An 18,346-nucleotide genomic window follows, 5' to 3' on the forward strand; every position below is an offset into this window, starting at 1 on the left:
CTGCTTTTGATACTATTACAAGTTTACCTGTGTTGTGAGGGGATATACATGACGATGTGTATCGCTGTACAACAGTTGGGTTGATTTGCTAAATTTCACATATATGATTTTTCATAACTGTGCACGACACAGACAACACTTCACCAGTGTATGTCAATTTGGCTATGAATAGTATTCAAGAAAAATAAAAAAGATATACAGGATCAAAGTGTGTCACCTGTTGTCACTTACTGCCTCTTCCCTTAAAGGAACAGGCAGCCCTAAATTTATGTATCCTGATTGGACGTAAGGATAAAATTATAGATCTGTGACTCTTGTACATGGTGACCTAATTTCTATATTACATTACTCAGTTTTGTTCTGCTTCCTAAGTAGTGTATGGCTTTGTACCATAAAGGAAACCAGGTTTCACCGATGTCGCATCATGCCTAGTTATTGGGGATTTTAGCTGTGACCTAGTCCCATTTCTCTTTTCCATATTTCGTTCACTAGTCAGCTTTTTTATTATTATTGATGTATTGTTCAGGTTCACACTTCCAGATTGCAGTAATGTACCAGAGACCCCCATATTATGCATAATTCCCTTTTGTATGACCAGACTATTTTTTAAGAATTTTCTTTAGGCCTACTTTGATGTTTCCCAGTCTAACTGTCAGGGTAGTGATGGACTGGTTAACTGACTCAATACTATAGAAAGATAAGTTTTCCACCTCAATAGGAGACACCTTAAGTGGTTTTTGAATGTGACAAATTCAATGCCTATTCTAAATTGGTTTTTAGTTACTTTTTTCTGCTGCTTTAATTTTTGGTGGATTAGATATGTTCCAAATCATGGAAATACCAGGACTCTCTAGTTCTTGTCTTTTGTTTCCACATTTTGATCATTAGCTTTTGTATTGTATAGTCCACCTGATGCACAATTATTAAAGTGAGGTATCTACATGTCCATGATAATATGTAGTATGCAACTTCTCTTTTGAGGTGTTGTAGATAAGGAATTAGGGAACACCTACATGTAATCAGAGAGAGAAAAATGTGTTTACCCCATTAGACGATGCAACTATGTGTAAGGACATCCATTTAGATAGAATTCTCATGTCGCTATCTACCCTTAGATGATGGAGGATATGCTCTCACACGGAAACCCAATTGAAAAGCCTAGAGGCAATGTTTTGCCTATTGCCTTTTTATTTGTATTGCTTTTTGAAAATGACAGTGTATTCTAGACCAGAATTGTCCCTTGGTGTGTGGCCACATCTTTGAAGATCGCAGGCCACCTGTTTGCAGTCCCCTTGTTATACAATGAACTGTTTAAAGCATCGCACTTGCTCCATCAGACGGCATTGGACATCACAGAACCAGAATTTCAGTGCAAAAGAGCACCTGTCATGTGCTGGTAACCTCTGACAGTGTGCAGTCCCTTGAGCCCCTTGGCCTGAGTTTTGGCCACACGCACCCCCCTTTTCCTTTGCTTCAACGGAAGTGCAGTACACCGGCGGATCCAAGATTGGCAAAAGGCACCACATTCTGGTGCCCATAAAAGAGCAGCCTGAGCGTCCTCTGACACTGAATGATGAGTGTTGGAGCCTGAGAATGTTCCCGGGTTTGCACGATATGATCTGTGCCCATGACCAATGAAGTGTGAAGAAGGCTCTGGACTACCAGAGTCTGAACACGGTGCACAGCTTAAAGGAGAACTAGCTGTTGTCTCCCCGTTTTTTACAATATATTTGAACAATAAACCAAATGGACTCAATTGTCATTCAAAGCTTAGTTCATTATTGATATGATAATTTCAGCAAAGCAATGTGATTATTGCAAAAAAAACGGTGAACATAATCAACAATTTCAACAAAGCAAATATCTAATGTGTTTCATACAGTCTTTAAAGTATCATTGAGCAACTGTACAATGAGGTAAGTGCTGATTTGACAAAACGAAAATCCCAAATCCCAATGCATTTCGGGTTCCTACATTTGAACCCTTTGTCAGGGGAAGACAATAAATGAACAAACAATAAACATGTTTCTAAGAATCAGCAAAATCCTCCAATTGTTATCATCATCCGCAGGAAGCCTACAACACAAAAGTTGACTACTATCAGTTCTAAATGGTATGCATAGTCATACCCAAAACCTTCACCTTTTACAAAGTGATAAAAATAGAATTTGCACTCATGTGGTAAGTGAGACATGCTTGGAAATAAAATGGAATAGAAAGAAGAGATGAAGAGTGTGAAAAATGTAAAGTCCCCCGAAGGGTGTGAGTTGTGTATGGTAATACTCGTGAATTGTGTCCAGTGCAAAGTAATAAGGAAATAATAAAATGTGTCATTCATGCTGTGAACCTCGAGTTGAAAGAAAGTGAACTATCTACCTTAACCCCAACGGGTTAAATAAGCTGTATTCTTACCCGTGTTTGGAGGCAATGAGACAGAAGAAAAGTTAAACTCTGGGTGGTTTAGATACATGTCAAAAAAGACGTGTGATGGTTCACTCTGGAGGGTAGAAAAACAGTTTCACTTATCTAGCTGCTGAATAAAACGCTAGGATATGCGTAAGGTTATTGTAACGGGCCGCTTACCAGTAATCTATGGCAGTACGAGAATTGCAATCTTCGTGTTTATCGTTTAATATCCGTCACTGAACTTGGCCTCAAATTCTGTGCCAAATGAAAAAATAAATAAAACTACTGTAAATAGTGTTAGGGAAAAGTAGTTGCCACGATGTGCGAGAGAGTAACAGAATGTTACCTTCAATCTCGGGTCCATGCTCATATTCTCTGTCTGCGCTTCCGCATACAAAAGACGCTATCCCAGTGTCCTTTGCCGTTTAAAGGGGTATCATCACCGGTAATCAGAGTTCTAAGCAGGGTTCGAATCCCACGATTGCAAACACAGGATAGACTACATAGCCGGAATACATATGTGCTTGTTATCAAGGAGAAATGTGATTGTGAAATATGTTCGTGGATAGACGAAATAGTGTTTACATGTGGGTAAAATGGTGTAGTGTGCTGGTATGTATGTTGATGTTTCGCGATTGGGAATGCTTTGTGAGTAAATATGTGGCCACTAAGATATGGGTCAATTAGAGTTAGAGAGTTAGAGAATTATAAAACTCACGAATGATATTGTGACCTATATGAATTACTCTGGAGAAAGTGAACAAAAGTGGGTTGCACACGTACGAAAAGGGTACGTGAAGGTAAAGTAAAGCATGAGTGCAAATTCTGTACAATGATATCAGCTTATATCAAAGCTAACAGTTATTTCACAGAAAACATAACATTTCATAATGGTCATTTAAACCTGCTGGCGCCACCGTTCCCAACATTTTGATCCAAAATGTTTCTCTGCGTGCTAGAGCTGTATGTATGTCTATTCCAGAAAGTGTGTTTATGCGTTCTAGCACAGTGAATCTTAGCTGTGGTATGGTGTGACCTGCCTGAGTCCAATGAACTGCTAGTGGTGAGGTGGTATTCTGATTACGTATCCGGCTCTTGTGCTCTACGATTCTGGTCTTGATTTTACGACTAGTTCTTCCAAAGTATACCAAGCCACAGGGGCATTTTATGGCATAGATGACTTGTTCGGTATTACAATCAGATGTGTAGTTTAATTATTTTGCCTGTTTGAGGGTGTGCAAAAGTGTTGCCCTGAATTATATTGCCGCATTGCCCGCAATTGTAACATTTCCTCATGCCCTTATGTGTGACAGGTTTAGGAGGAGTGGTTTTCAACAGTTCTCTTAAATTCCTAGGTCTAGTATGAGCAAAAAGTGGGGGACCTTAAAACAAGTCTTTAAAGTCTGGTTCGGTTTCAATGATGTCCCATCTGTTTCTTATGATGTGTTTGATTTTTGTGGCTTCTACAGAGTGTTTCAATACAAACACTTCACGTTTTTGCATAGATCTAGGTCGAGGTTTTAACAATTCATCTCTTGGTTTCTCTTGGATAAGAGATACTGCTCTGTCCAAGGTAGCTTGAGGGTATCCTGTTTTTCTTTTCTCTCGGCTATTGCTTGTTTTCTTCTCCAGTCTGTCCCTGGCGCCGGGAAACCCACTGCGGGTAGCTGTGCGCAATACAAGTTCAATAAATAAATATCCTCTGTTTAAGAATCTTAGACATTGCGCCTGTATCTCCTGGTCACATGTACTGCTTTCCGATGTGATTCTCTTGATTCTCATTAGTTGAGATAACAGCAGATGTTGTTTCAACGTCATAGGATGTGCGCTGGAAAAATGTAGGGCGTTGTTGACATCTGTGGTTTTTCGAAAAACTGAAGTCACCAATCCTGATTCAGTTTTTTTGATTTCTATATCTAGAAAGTGAATGCACTGTTTCTGTATGTTGTGTGTAAATTGTATTCTTGGATTCCGTGTGTTGAGCTGTTCAATACTATCTTCCAACTGTGCTTGATTACCTTTCCAGATGACCAGAATGTCGTCGATGTATCGAAAAAAAGCTGTTGCATGTGTTTGCCAGACTGGGTTGGTTAAAATATGGTGATATTCAAAAAAAGCCATGAAAATATTGGCATATGATGGGGCTCCCAGAAAGCCCATGGAAGTGCCGGTACGCTGTAAATAAAAATGATACTTCCATTCAAAAAAGCTGTGAAATAATGCAAAGTGAAGAAGTTCCAGTACAAAGGTTGAGTGTTCAATACTCATTTCTGAACTTAAAAGTCTCCATTCAACCGCCTCCAATCCTTCCGCATGGGCTATGGACGTGTAAAGAGCTGTGACATCAATAGTACACAATAAGATGTCTTCATTAAAAACCTGTTTGATGTTCTCCAGTTTGTGTAAACAGTCTGTGGTGTCTTTCACGTAGGTTGTCCAAGATTGCACAAGAGGTTGTAGATAATAATCCAAGCAATACCCCACTGCTTCATGGATTGAATTGCACCCAGCTACAATGGGTCTGAACGGTGGGCGTTGGCTGTTCTTGTGCATTTTAGGGATCATATAGATCCGTGGGATCTTGGGTGTTTCATTCACCAAAAACGTGGCTGTTTTCACATCGATGATTTCATTTTCCACTGCTCTATTGATTATTTGCCTTAGTGCTTCAAGTAGCTCACTGGTAGGGTCTTTGTCCAGTTGAATATAAGTGTCTTGATTGTTAACATGTTGGTCAATATTTTCTTTATAAAAGTCTTTATCCATAACCACAAAGGCTCCCCCTTTGTCTGCTGGTTGGAAAACGATGGTGTCATCTTGTCGTAGTGAATTCAAAACTTGTAATTCTTTTCGAGTCAAATTCGAATTGGTCTTGGCATGGTACCTGATACTTTGTAAGTCTTTCTTAACTCAATGTTCAAACATGTCTAGAGATTTGTGTGTCATCGGAGACATGAATCGACTTTTGGGGCGAAACTGTTGTGGTTCTTTATCTGTGGCTTCACCCTCGGGAAGTGTGGAGAAAAACCACTTGAGTCGAAGTTTCGTGTAAATTTGAACAGAGATACCTCGGTCTCTAAATTGTTCGACAAATAAGTGGGCACAAAGGAAGTGCCTTTATCTAGTACTTTGATTTCTTGTGTACTTAATGTTCTTTTTGAGATGTTCATAACCAGTGATCCCATTTCTTCACGTTCCTCGCTGGTCTGCCTTCGGGTTTTTTTAAAATTTGTTTTTCCCCTTCTAGTACGACTTCTGGTGCGACCGGACTCTTGTCTGGTGGTGCCTTGGGTGTTGGGCCTTCCGCTAAAAAAGGTTGTGATGTAGATGCTAGAGCTGAAGTTTCAGAAATTGTCTCTTTTTGTGATTGGGCCATGGTTGGTTTAGGACGTTGTAGTGTGAGATCCTGATCAGGTACTAAACTCTCTTCCGATGAATTAGGGTTAATACTAGGTTTTTTGAAGAAACGTTTTTGGGCATAATTTTCGGCCCAAGAGTACACTTCATCTAGCTTATAATCAATGGTGTCTCTTCTAAATTTTCGTGTCTTCCCCTGACGAAGGGTTCAAATGTAGGAACCCGAAATGCATTGGGATTTGGGATTTTCGTTTTGTCAAATCAGCACTTACCTCATTGTACAGTTGCTCAATGATACTTTAAAGACTGTATGAAACACATTAGATATTTGCTTTGTTGAAATTGTTGATTATGTTCACCATTTTGTTTGCAATAATCACATTGCTTTGCTGAAATTATCATATAAATAATGAACTAAGCATTGAATGACAATTAAGTCCATTTGGTTTATTGTTCAAATATATTGTAAAAAACGGGGAGACAACAGCTAGTTGTCCTTTAAGCGGTGCACCGTGTTCAGACTCTGGTAGTCCAGAGCCCTTTTCACATTGCATACAGTTTGAGTGAGAGGGGTCTACTCACTCCACACTACGGTAGCACGCGTACACATATTTAACCACTGAGTACAGATAGCATTGAGGTTTACCATATAAAACTAGGTGTGCAGTAACACTCAACCCTTTTTTGTACCATGACCAATGAAGAGCACACTACCTGTAGTGCCTGCCGCAAAGGAGAGATATTGGTGCACTGCCTTGAGACATTGAGACTTTTGAATAAGCTATGAGTGTTTGCCAGGAGGGCACTCCAACGAATACTGAGAAGCATTTTTTTCATGGGAGGCCTGAATCAAGAGGCACATGCAACAACAAAAAGAAGATTTGATGGACAATAGAAGCCTGCCAGAGAGGCTTTTTGAACGGACTCTGGGCATAGTTGGTTTCACAAGAGGTTTCTGTGTGATTGTATAGACTAGGTGTTAGGAGACTGATTGTTATTGTTTTGCTGGCATTATTTTAAAGTAGTATTCTGTTTAGTAAAAGCAGAATAAAGTCCATTTTCTGTGGAAAAGTATCCCCTTTTTCACCTCAGAGCATTGATGAGGATCACCACTGTTTCACCTGAACAGAGAATAAGTTACTGAAATGCATAGGAGCCATAAAATGTTACTAGATAATTTTTGGATTTGCTTTCTGCTTAGGGTTGTGAAAAATTATAATTTTGTTTGTAATAGTGGTCACTACTTTCTCCTGTTGTCTATATGTTCTTAATAACGTGTTTTCTAGTGTTTTTTTAACATGACGTTGTCATTTATGGGTGGGATTGTTTTTTCTACTCAATTGACTTCTGCACCCACTTCCCAACCTATGTCTTTTCCTACTACTGCTTCTTTGCATTCTTTTCCCCCTTTTCCTGAACATGAGCAGGTTAGAAGATCAGAATTCGTAAACAATTCTTTTGTACAGCTTCTGCATCAACACCAGTTAGTAGTGAACATCACTAATTGTTGGGTGTGTGATCTTATGCCACCTACTACAGATAGAGGTATTCCCTATTTTGTCCTGCCATATGTGGCCTTTGTGCTACTACATGTGTAAGGAGACCTGTCCCGAGAGAGTTGCTAAGTAATAGGATTATGCTCCAGCAACATCTTGATGATCTCATGAATATAGACTTGGATTCAGATTGACATGAGTTTAGGTTATTGCCTATGTAAGGGCAAAAGGAGGGTCTGAGGTTCCGTGAATTTTGAACCTGGGTCATAAAGGTCGTGGTTCTGTTACAAATTTGGTAACAGCGAACCATAAACAGTGAGTTCAGCAAGTATGAGTGTTTTCATCATGTAATTATCAAGGAGGGGGGAGAAAAATGATCTCTCGATCAACGGACACCAATTACCACTCTAAATGGTGGAAGGTCCAGTGTCAGCATGTGTCCGTATCAAGTACAGATAACAAAATAGAGGGGTTGCTGAACTGTTCCTGTAGGAAGACAAAAGAAGGTTTAACTGGCGTGACCAAAGGTGTTTGTATGACACCCTAGGGCATCCATTATGTTGGATGTAGTTGCCTCACACACCCAGAAGGGTGTCATGCTTCATCATAGGCGTTTGCTCCTCGTCGGGGAGGCGGTGCAACCCCCGACGGGCTCACCTCAGAGAGGGGCTCTTTGGCGGAGATCTTTTTATCCAACTGCCTTATGGTGAAGTGAGGGTGTGTGGGCGGGATAGTAAGTTGCCTGGTAAAGTGATTAAAATGTAGCAAGGGGTACCGGAATTCACTTTATTCTGGGGGTCCCCCGGCTGCGATTAAAACGTGAAGCTAGCTCGCTAGGTATCAACAGGTTAGGTCGAGTGACCCTAGAGGAGACTAGAAGTGAGACTGGTCGACATGTTTCTCGCACTGGGTAAAATCACCCGCGATTCATCAGGACCTTAACAAAGTGAAAATAAGATAATCAACAACATGCTCGTGTCATGTGTGTGGTGTAAGTTACCTCTGTGGATAATCCTATGCCTACTGGTCAGGGACTACTTGCCACATGAGGGGTCGGCGGGTCAGTACATCGAGGTTGAGTCTATTGGGTGTAGCTCAATCAGCCCGTGTCCGCGTGGAAACACCTACCCATCTACTCGAGCTCGGCGGAGATGGGTAGGTGTTTCCACGCGGACACGGGCTGATTGAGCTACACCCAATAGACTCAACCCCGATGTACTGACCCGCCGACCCCTCATGTGGCAAGTAGTCCCTGACCAGTAGGCATAGGATTATCCACAGAGGTAACTTACACCACACACATGACACGAGCATGTTGTTGATTTTCTTATTTTCACTTTGTTAAGGTCCTGATGAATCGCGGGTGATTTTACCCAGTGCGAGAAACATGTCGACCAGTCTCACTTCTAGTCTCCTCTAGGGTCACTCGACCTAACCTGTTGATACCTAGCGAGCTAGCTTCACGTTTTAATCGCAGCCGGGGGACCCCCAGAATAAAGTGAATTCCGGTACCCCTTGCTACATTTTAATCACTTTACCAGGCAACTTACTATCCCGCCCACACACCCTCACTTCACCATAAGGCAGTTGGATAAAAAGATCTCCGCCAAAGAGCCCCTCTCTGAGGTGAGCCCGTCGGGGTTGCACCGCCTCCCCGACGAGGAGCAAACGCCTATGATGAAGCATGACACCCTTCTGGGTGTGTGAGGCAACTACATCCAACATAATGGATGCCCTAGGGTGTCATACAAACACCTTTGGTCACGCCAGTTAAACCTTCTTTTGTCTTCCTACAGGTACAGTTCAGCAACCCCTCTATTTTGTTATCTGTTTTCATCATGTTACACCGATGGATTCACTGTGTATTTGAAGATTTCGTTCTGAACCATGGGTTGCATTTTGTGCATGGCAGCCATTTTGTAGTTGCCCTCACATAGGCTGATGACTTTAGCTGACGTTTGAATGACCTGAGTGAACTGACCCTGTTGCCTGAAGCTGACCTTGTTAGACCAGTTCCTTGCCCAATAGCTGATCAAGATTAAGGATCAGAGCACATGAGATTGTAAAGTTTGGTATGCACAGACACACCCCTTATCCTACTTCTCATCTGTTTCTGTTCCTTCTTTTTATGACCTGTTTACGATATGGGTTGTGGTCTTTTATTATGGGTTTGCCCAGCATGTGTAAGAAGGAATGTTGGGTTTTTTGCATGCTTGCAAAAGCTAGAACTGCCCCTTACTTTTGTGCTGAGTCATGTAACCCTAAAACATATAAAAGGCCTCTATTCTCTGTATTCCTTAGACTACCTCATTCATTTGCTACGGCTTCTGTGTGACATGGCCTCACTTAATTAAGTTTAATAAAGATGTCTTTTCATATTTCAGCTTCTGTGCCAAGTTCTTTATTGATATTAGGAAGACCCCCGAGAATGGAGGTTTTGATATTCCTCATGCCCCTGCACTTTCCAGAGTTTGGTTAACTGGGTCTTAGCTGCAAAGGAAGCCTTATGTGCCACCAATCTGGATGACATAGCTATCTATAGCCCCGGCTGGGAGGAACACCTGCCCAACCTCCATGAAGTGGTTTAGGTTCTGCAGCAGGCAGGCCTGACTATCAAGGCAAGTAAGTGCCAGAGAAGGCAGGGTTCCATGGTGTATCTGGGCCACCTGGTAGGCGGGGGCAAAGGTGCAGCCCCTCAAGGCCAATGCTGAGACTATCTTGTCCTGGCAAGCATCTAAAACTCAAACTGAGGTGAGAGCCTTTCTGGGCCTCACATGAGATTTATTAAGGGAGATGGCACCACTGTTGCCCCCTTAACAGATCTGACTTTGAAGAAGCAGTCCAGAGTGATGATCTGGACAGACGCCTGTCAGAAAGCCTTTAATACCCTCATGGAGGCCATGTGTACAGCACCCGTAATCAAGGTTCCTGACTTAATTCATAGTGCAGAAGGATGCTTCAGAGCATGGCATAGGGGCTGTCTTAGCTGAGTTAAATGAGGAGGGCCTAGACCGACCAGTAGCCTTAATTAAAGTAGGCTACCTCCACAGGAACAGAGGTGGAGTATAATTGAAAGATGCGCTTTTGCTGTGGTGCGGGTTTGAAGAAGTTAAGACCATACCTGTTTGAGACTCACTTTCTGTTTCGCAAAGACCATCGGTTCCTAAGATGGCTTATGCAGATGAGGGGTGAAAATCCCAAGTTGTTGAGGTGGTCCATCTCACTACAGGGAAAGGACTTAATGGTGGAACACCGTCTGGGGTCAAACCACACCATTGTTGATGGTCTTTCCAGGTTCTTCTGCCTTAGTGAAGAGAACTCCCAAGGAGCTGGGTAGTTCTCCCCACTTTTAGCTGGGGGGAGGCACGTGTTAGACTTGACTGCCTTCTTCCTCCTCTTCTTTTCTGACCGTGTTTTTGGTGCTATTAGGACTCTGGGCACCTTTTCACCTCTAACCTGTGCTAAATAGCTTGTTCTCTCAAACCCCTCAAGTCTGGTGTCTCTTGAATCCTAATGTAAATGTTGAAATTCATGCCCATCCAAATAAGCTACCCAGTTTTTTTTAATACAGCCAAGCAATCTCCGAAAAAATATTTTTAGTGGACAGCCATAGATTGTTTTAACCTACAAATCTCTGGCCTGACATTCCACTAACAAAAAAAACTTGCTACCACACTAAGTGGTAGAGCCCACCTGGACATACATTAAACTCCGGGTGTAGTAAGCCTGATGATGGAGCAAGCCTCTATATGTGGGTGAGGACATAGCTTTTCCAGAGATAAGTCTTGACAAAATAGGTAGGTTAACAGAGATTAGTTCAGCCTAGTCCTTCCTTTTTTGTGTGATATTTAGATAAACTGGGAGGATGAAAGTATACATCTCTAGTATGTTTCTCCCCTTTTTCTTGTTGTTAATATTGTATTATAGTCACGGCATCTGAAGGGCCAAGGTAGGTTCTAGCTGTATTAAATTTGAAAGAGGTCATGATAATAGTCTGCCACATTTACACATTCTGGTCTTTCCTATCAATCAGCTCCACTCCTCCTACTCCCCATGGTCTATTCACCTGCAACATATTGCGACTTGGAGATTTAGATGATAATAGGTGGACAGGATGGCCAATTTAGGGTCTCCCCTGTTCAGGGTACACCAAGAATGTACCTGGGGAGCACTGCCTATTCAATTTGAAAGACCTCTATGGATTACAATCCTTCGACCTGGTACTTTACATGACAAATACTTCAGTGCTAAAGGAAAACTGGCAGGAAAAATTACCCTAGGAGCCAGCTGTTACTGTCGCCTTGTGTAGTGGCATCACTGCGGTGGGGCTTGCCACGGCTTTTGCCTCATATGCTTTCCTCCTAGCACTCCCTTGTGCGCCATCTCCGAGTGTTAGGCAAAACCAAAGAGCGTTTTTCAAGGACAAAAACAGGAAATCAGGACTCGACCTAAGCATGCAGGAAGGAGCAGAGCTTTGGAGGAAGAAAAAGTAAAAACATGTAAACAAGTGTAAAGAAAATGAAGATGTGATATCAGTTAAATAGAAAACGAGGACAAGAAAATGATTGAGCGGGAAATGACAAAAAAGAGACAAAAGGGTGAATGGAAAAGAAAGAAGTGTTTGAAAAAGTGAATGATAAATTAATAACGGGGAACAAATGAGAAAGTGTATGTATATATATATATGTGCGTGTGTATATACATATATATAAAAATAGATACACACACACACACACACACACACACGCATACCCTTGTGGACACCACGTTTGCCTGTTGTAGATGGCCCTACCAGTTTTATCTGTTGCCCTTAGTGGAATCCATTTAAAATCATTTCTACAGACTCCACTGTCCTGAGAACTTTTGGCTGGACGGTCATTTAAGCATTCAGTTCTGCGTGGAATTGCATGGCTGGATATTTTGCGTGACCATCAGTGTGTGTGCACTGAAGATTTGTATTGCTCCATTCTTTGTGCGAGCTGTAGTACTCTAAGAGTTTTCTATTTGAACAACGCTCACCTCTTTTGTGGGAATTCCATTTTTGTATGCATCAGTGCTTAATTTGAGTCTGTGTCTGCACGTGTGCTTCGCCGCTACTCATTTTACAGACCCACGTTTATATTTTCTTAAAAGACTTTGTTTCAGACCAAAAGAGACAAAAATGCAAAATGGGGAACAAAGGTGGAATAGAAAGACAGAGAAACAGGAGGACGCAGGGATGATAAATAACCTGCAAGAGTGAGAGAACGAGGCAGGGAGTGTCTGGTGATGAATTTCGGTATTAAATCCATTCCTTTGTGTGGATTCCAGTAGTCTAATATGCTTGTGTCTTCGCAATGTAGCGTGCTTTCTTCTGATTCAACTAAAACAGTGTTGAATTTTGTACGTGATGTCGCGCAGTAAACTCTTTAATCGGCAGCTCTGGATGTTATTCCATGTATGTGCACAGTTGCCGTTTTTGTTCTCCTAAGAGTTTTATTCACAACCAGTATTTACATAGGGTTTCTCTACGAGTCGCAACATTGTGAAAGAGATGCTCTTGTGACTCCCAGCTCCAATTGAATTGACTGTTTCTGGGCAGAAGGAGGAGCCGGGGGCCGGGCCGCCAGGGCGAACGCTCATTGGGAGACCTGCAGCCTACGCACGAACCTGCTGCGTGTTAGCATGCGTACTGCTGCTAAAACAAAAGTTGAGCGAGGAGGCAGGAGCGGACGCCGGTAGCCGCACGTTCACTGCAGCCGGAGCAGCGCGTGCTAGAGGCTGCGGCGAGCTGGTGGGGTCTGCTGGCGCCGACCAGCATTTCCCGCAGCCCATCTGTGGCGGCCCTCATCAGGTAAGGGTGCTGGAGTAGCGCGTGCTCTTTTCTGAGTGGTGAGGTGGCACTGGCGCGAGCTCGCAGAGCCCGTTATCGTCATAGGGCTTGATGGAAGGAGCAGCACGCGGTGAACTGCACGAGGACAGTGGCTGTAAAGGCCCCCCTCTCTGGGCGGGGACTTGTAAGAGGTCGAACTGGTTGCCCTTTTGTATGCGAGTCTAGGGTGTCAAAAGGCGCCCTGGCCGGTTATATGTTCTAACTGGGACCTTATGAGCCTTGTTACTGACATATTTTATTGGGTATGCTCTGTGGTATTATTCGTGCTAGTGAGGGGGTTGTTTACCTCTGGATTGAACTTGGGTTCTACCAAGCGGCCGTTTCTATGCGAGTTATTTTTGGGGACAAAGTGTAACTGCATATTTTAAGGCTCCATTTTGGGGGTGGTCGGATGACTATATTATAAAGACCCCGTGCGGTCATTTGAGGGTCATTTCGTCGTCTTGAATAAATATAAGTGTCATCGTATATCTGTTCACTGAGGATAGGCTTGAAACAGGGACCGCCCTGTCGGTGCTCTGACCGATCTGGAATTTTAAAACAAAAAAACTGATCTTATTTCGGGACCGGTCCCTATGTTCCCGTCCCCCACTCTTGCAGGCAACAACACTGATCGATTACTCAACAAAGATTGTAAAGCCCCTTCATGTAATACACATTAGCAGTCTTGTTTTAATTTTTTACATGTTTTACTTTGTCTTGTATACCTCGAGTATTTGCTGTATCCAGATGATACTCTAGTCTTTTTCATGCAAATTAACACTTGTGTGCACTGAATTGCTGCCTATTTGGGTAAGTTCGTGATGCTGTTGGATGTTTATGATGGGCCACACAAGAGGGCAGTAGAGCTGAGGGTGAAATGAGTGAGTTTCATGCACTGCTTGGCCTATCTACAGAATTCAGTTACATATTCACATGTGGTAATTATAATTATCATTTTATGTGTAAGTGTGTGTGAAGGCGGTATACAGCTATTAAAATATGGACAACAAATTAGAAGAAAATGTGCTTCCAATTGAGGGAATAGGTTGTCTATGCAGAGAAGGGTGAAGTTAAGTAGAAGGAAGATACTTGCAGACGGAGACTTTAAAAAGTTGGTATTGAAGAGGAAATATGTGTGAAAGATGCCTGCAGAGTATTTCGAAAATGTCCAGGTAGAAAAAAAGCAGTGTCTAAAAGAGTGAGAGGCTGTAGAGAAACATGGTGTGAAAGGCATAATGGGATTACTAAGACATTGTTACGAACACTACAATTTAAACTCACTTATTTTATTCCTCCTCAGTTCTGTTATCACACCAGGCAACGTCCTCCCATTTTGGTGAGCATGGTAACTCCCGACATCATCACATACTTATGAGTCAAACATGCTTTTTTGCGCCCGATAATTGAATTGAGGAGGATTAAAATAACTGATCAAATCAACAGAGGAAATATTGGGTTTACAGGTTCATTTGCTGTTGTATGTTTCAAGATATACAAGAAATTGACCTCAGTAAAGGATAAAATGCAACACACTTGTTATCTAATGAGCCTGAGAACTGGGTAGCCTGGAAATGATAAATTGTGGTAGCAGTGGTTGTGTAATCCTATACAGTATTCCATTGTTCTGATGCTAAAAGTGAAAAGATAATATAAATCCCTGGAGAACTCTGTCAGGACGAAACAACTTGGATATGACCGAATACAAGGATTAGACATATTATCAATAAAGAAATCAATTTTACAAATGAAGATGGGAGTCTGTGCATCATGTGATATATTGTTGTTGGCATTTATCAATGATGTTAGATAAATATTTTGTGTTGGGCTGAGTCAATAGTATAATTACTAAAATCATTGATCCCTGGATGCAATAACAGAACGCACAAGGTACCCATGTAATGCTCATAAGGCACCCCGAATGTTAGTATACATGTTTGCAGCCCTTGGGAAAGGTTTCATAGTTATGTCCCTTTTAACCCCTGACCCATATTAGTAATCCCACTTGAACCACCAAGAGGGTGTACTCAAGATTGAGTTGATCCCATTAAAGTATTTTAGGGTGGTGGGATGTATTTGAAAAGAGGATGCCCATTCAAAGGTCTATGAAGATTTTGCTCAATATTATGCTAGATATAATAGAAAACCAGAGGCCCTGGGTTGGGGTCAATTTGTGCGTCCTAATGTAGGAAGGAGTGTCTAGGTGTTGTCTTTGTGGTATCTGGTGGTACTACATGTCTCAGGAGCGTGAACTAGATATAAGGTATGGTAATCCCTGGGTGTTCTGTACGGGCATTTAGTTTGACACAGGTTTCTAATGCTACTGTGAGCAGCCACTGGGATGTCCTAGAGAAAAATGCGATGACGGACTGTATTATGGAAAGTGGCCAGGGGGTGCAACAGATATGTGCGCCCGCTTTACGTGCCCTGCGACGCTTTGGTGTTAGAGAAAGGGCAGCTGACGCTTGTGCGTCCCTTTCTGTAATACAGATAGCGCTGGTGAACATATAGCGCCATTTCTTTCACCAGAGGGTGTTTCTGTGCAGATTAGGGAATTCCTCTACCTCTGCACCTCGTGCCGTTATTAGATGCGGGCGCAATGGCAAAGAAGCGGCCATGAGGCGTACTGCTAGAGCGCCACTCTTTCAGCGAGTCCCACTGGTGTTTGCTCCCGTCCACACCTTTTTTTAAGATGCGCCGTGGCAGATACAGAACAAGCACTGGCGTTGCCAATAGGTCTCGCAGTAGGAAAGTTGGAGCTATTGGTTTTGTAAATGACAAAGCCCTTTATGTTTTTAAAATGAAAACAAAAATAAAAGGCATTGTTATTTGCAATTGTAATAGCTCCAACTTCCCTACTGCGAGACCTATTGTCAACGCTGCAATGCAATAGGTCTTGCATTACGAAATTTTGAGCGATTGGTATTGTAAATGGCAAATTTTTTAATATCTGTGCTGGTTTTGGAAATAGCAAAATTAATAGCTTTGTCATTTACTATGCCAAGAGTTTAAACTTTCGCAAATATGACACCTATAGCATTTGTAATGCAATATGTGTTGTATTTATGTGACTTAGATGTATTGCAATTACAAATAACAATGGCTTATACTGTTTTTTTAAATAATTAATGCTTAAATAAGTTATTGTAATTTATAATAGCAATAGCTTAAACTTTTGTAAATAACTTTTGTGAAGATTGTGTTCAGTGTATTTTATTGTGACGAAAATTAAAGAACAGAAGTCACATTAGAACATATTTCAGTGCTATTTGTAATAAAGCTTGAAACATAGAGAGAACATATTTGAATCAGTTGTTGTTGAATGGTTGCACAGATTGATGCTGTGATGGCGCGGAGTGATGTTGTGGTGGCGACGATTGATGCTGTGGCGTTCAGTGAAGGTGTGGTAGCACATATTGATGTTGTGGGCCCCTGAGTAATGCTGTGGTGGTGCTGAGTGGTGGTGCCGAGGTGGTGCCGAGTGGTGCTGCGGTGGTGCTGTGTTGGTGCTGAGTGAGGCTGTGTTGGTGCTGAGTGGTGCTGTCGTAGTGATGATTGACGATGTGGTGGTGCAGAGTGATAATGTGGTGGTGCAGAGTGATAATGTGGTGGTGCAGAGTGATAATGTGGTGGTGCTGTACTTTCAATTTTAAGGCTGCATTAAAATGCAGAACATTTCAACCATTGAAAGTAATGAAAACGACAGTGCAAACATAGCTGAACAGGTGGTACAAAAAGTTCGATGGAGAAACAGCTGCAGATAGTCGAACCTATCGAAATCTGCACCCCCGTGACGTAGGGGGTACAGAGTTCGATGGGGGGGACAGCGCTCCTTAGAATACCGGCACACCGCTGTCACAGAGAGGACAGGCTGCCTCAGGTCACAGCGCTGAAACACAACAGCTTAATAAAGTAGGGTAAATATCAAAATAAATATTGGACCGTAAATAACAAACTAAACAGTTAATCAACAATACAGTAAATATAAAAGTAAATATAATATAGTAAGAACAAAGTAAACAGTTCACAGAACTTACCGCAGTATGCGCCTTCAAGTAGGGAGTGGCTCCAATGTATGTCGCAGAATCCCCGTGTTTACAAATGTTAGCAGCACGTTTTTATAGAGCATTAGCAAAATTTGAAATACTGAGTAAACAAAACTAAGTGCAAATAAAGTCTAAAAATATGCCGCCCTAATTATCGCCTGCTGAGCAACTTGAATTCCTAATGAATGCGTGGCCGCCAGTAAGAGCCTTCTCCCAGCCTGCTCACGATGACAACAATGCAAGTAATTAGCATAGTAATTAGCATAGTCATTATCACAGCATGCCGCCAGCCCCTGAAGCACGTCTCCTAGAGAGGTTGCTATACTAAGTAAATAAATGTAAGACGCCTGCTCGAGTCTTCCAGACAGGAGCACTCACTTACAATTAACGCCCAGCAGGTCTTCCGGCGAGGACCACTTAAATGCTAAGGAACGCGCTAAAGCTGTCCTTGGGAAGCGCGTTCCCATTCTAGAATCTGCTCGTGGAAGCGCGTCCACAGAGCCGAATCTTCTCATGCACTGGTTTGTGTCTGCCGCCCTTCATCCTACTTGTATTTCACACCTGGGTTGTGAATAACTACAGGCAAGGGTAATTTTGAAAGTTATTGCGAGTTGTAGATCATTTTAATATTAATAGGTAGTATGCTTAATTAGAAATACAATAACTTACGAATTAGCGCTCACAAACTCTGGTTTTGTAGCCTCTCAGCCAAGGCTCCTAATAATGTGTCTTCTAATTTGTTTATCTCTTCTAAACTACGGCATACCCGCATGCTGGACTCCCGTGCCCATCTGGATAGAGTACTGTTCACTAGGGATATGCCCTTACGCACTGAGCCTGTTACTACACCATCTGATTTAGTACCCCATTAATAATGCGCCCCTACATTTTGCGGCCCCATTTAGAGAATCATATGCAGCTTTCCAACATCATGGACCCCCACATTCAGCTGGTCATGCTGCTGAGTCGGAACCTCATGTTAGGCACTCAATTGATGTTTAGCTTGCAAATCATGAGCAAACAGCTTACTTCGATTGTAATGTGGAAGCTCCTTGTAAGCGAGCACTCTGTTAATGAAACACAAAGCTCCCATTACATTGGCCTCTCTTCCCCGTGAATCTTCCTATCGACAGCTGTAGATGAGTTGAACTCCGCCAGACAGAACGCATGAGAACGGCATTGCTGTCAAA

General features: G+C 42.2%; 1 protein-coding gene across 2 annotated transcripts in view; it reads left to right on the forward strand.

Moving 5' to 3' along the window:
• The window catches only part of SLC16A1 (solute carrier family 16 member 1), a 221,613-nt gene that overhangs the window by 143,064 nt on the left and 60,203 nt on the right, over window positions 1–18,346 (forward strand). The window contains exon 1 of one of the 2 annotated variants that reach the window (XM_086923331.1): window positions 12,867–13,092. The exons of the other annotated variant lie outside the window; for it this stretch is intronic. The gene's annotated coding sequence lies outside the window, so the exon portion shown is untranslated. Of the gene's footprint in view, window positions 1–12,866; window positions 13,093–18,346 lie in introns of those variants that run through there. 2 annotated transcript variants of the gene reach the window in all.

The sequence above is a fragment of the Lissotriton vulgaris genome, chromosome 5 (genome assembly GCF_964263255.1).
Source record: "Lissotriton vulgaris chromosome 5, aLisVul1.2, whole genome shotgun sequence".
In the NCBI taxonomy this organism is placed as follows: domain Eukaryota; kingdom Metazoa; phylum Chordata; class Amphibia; order Caudata; family Salamandridae; genus Lissotriton; species Lissotriton vulgaris.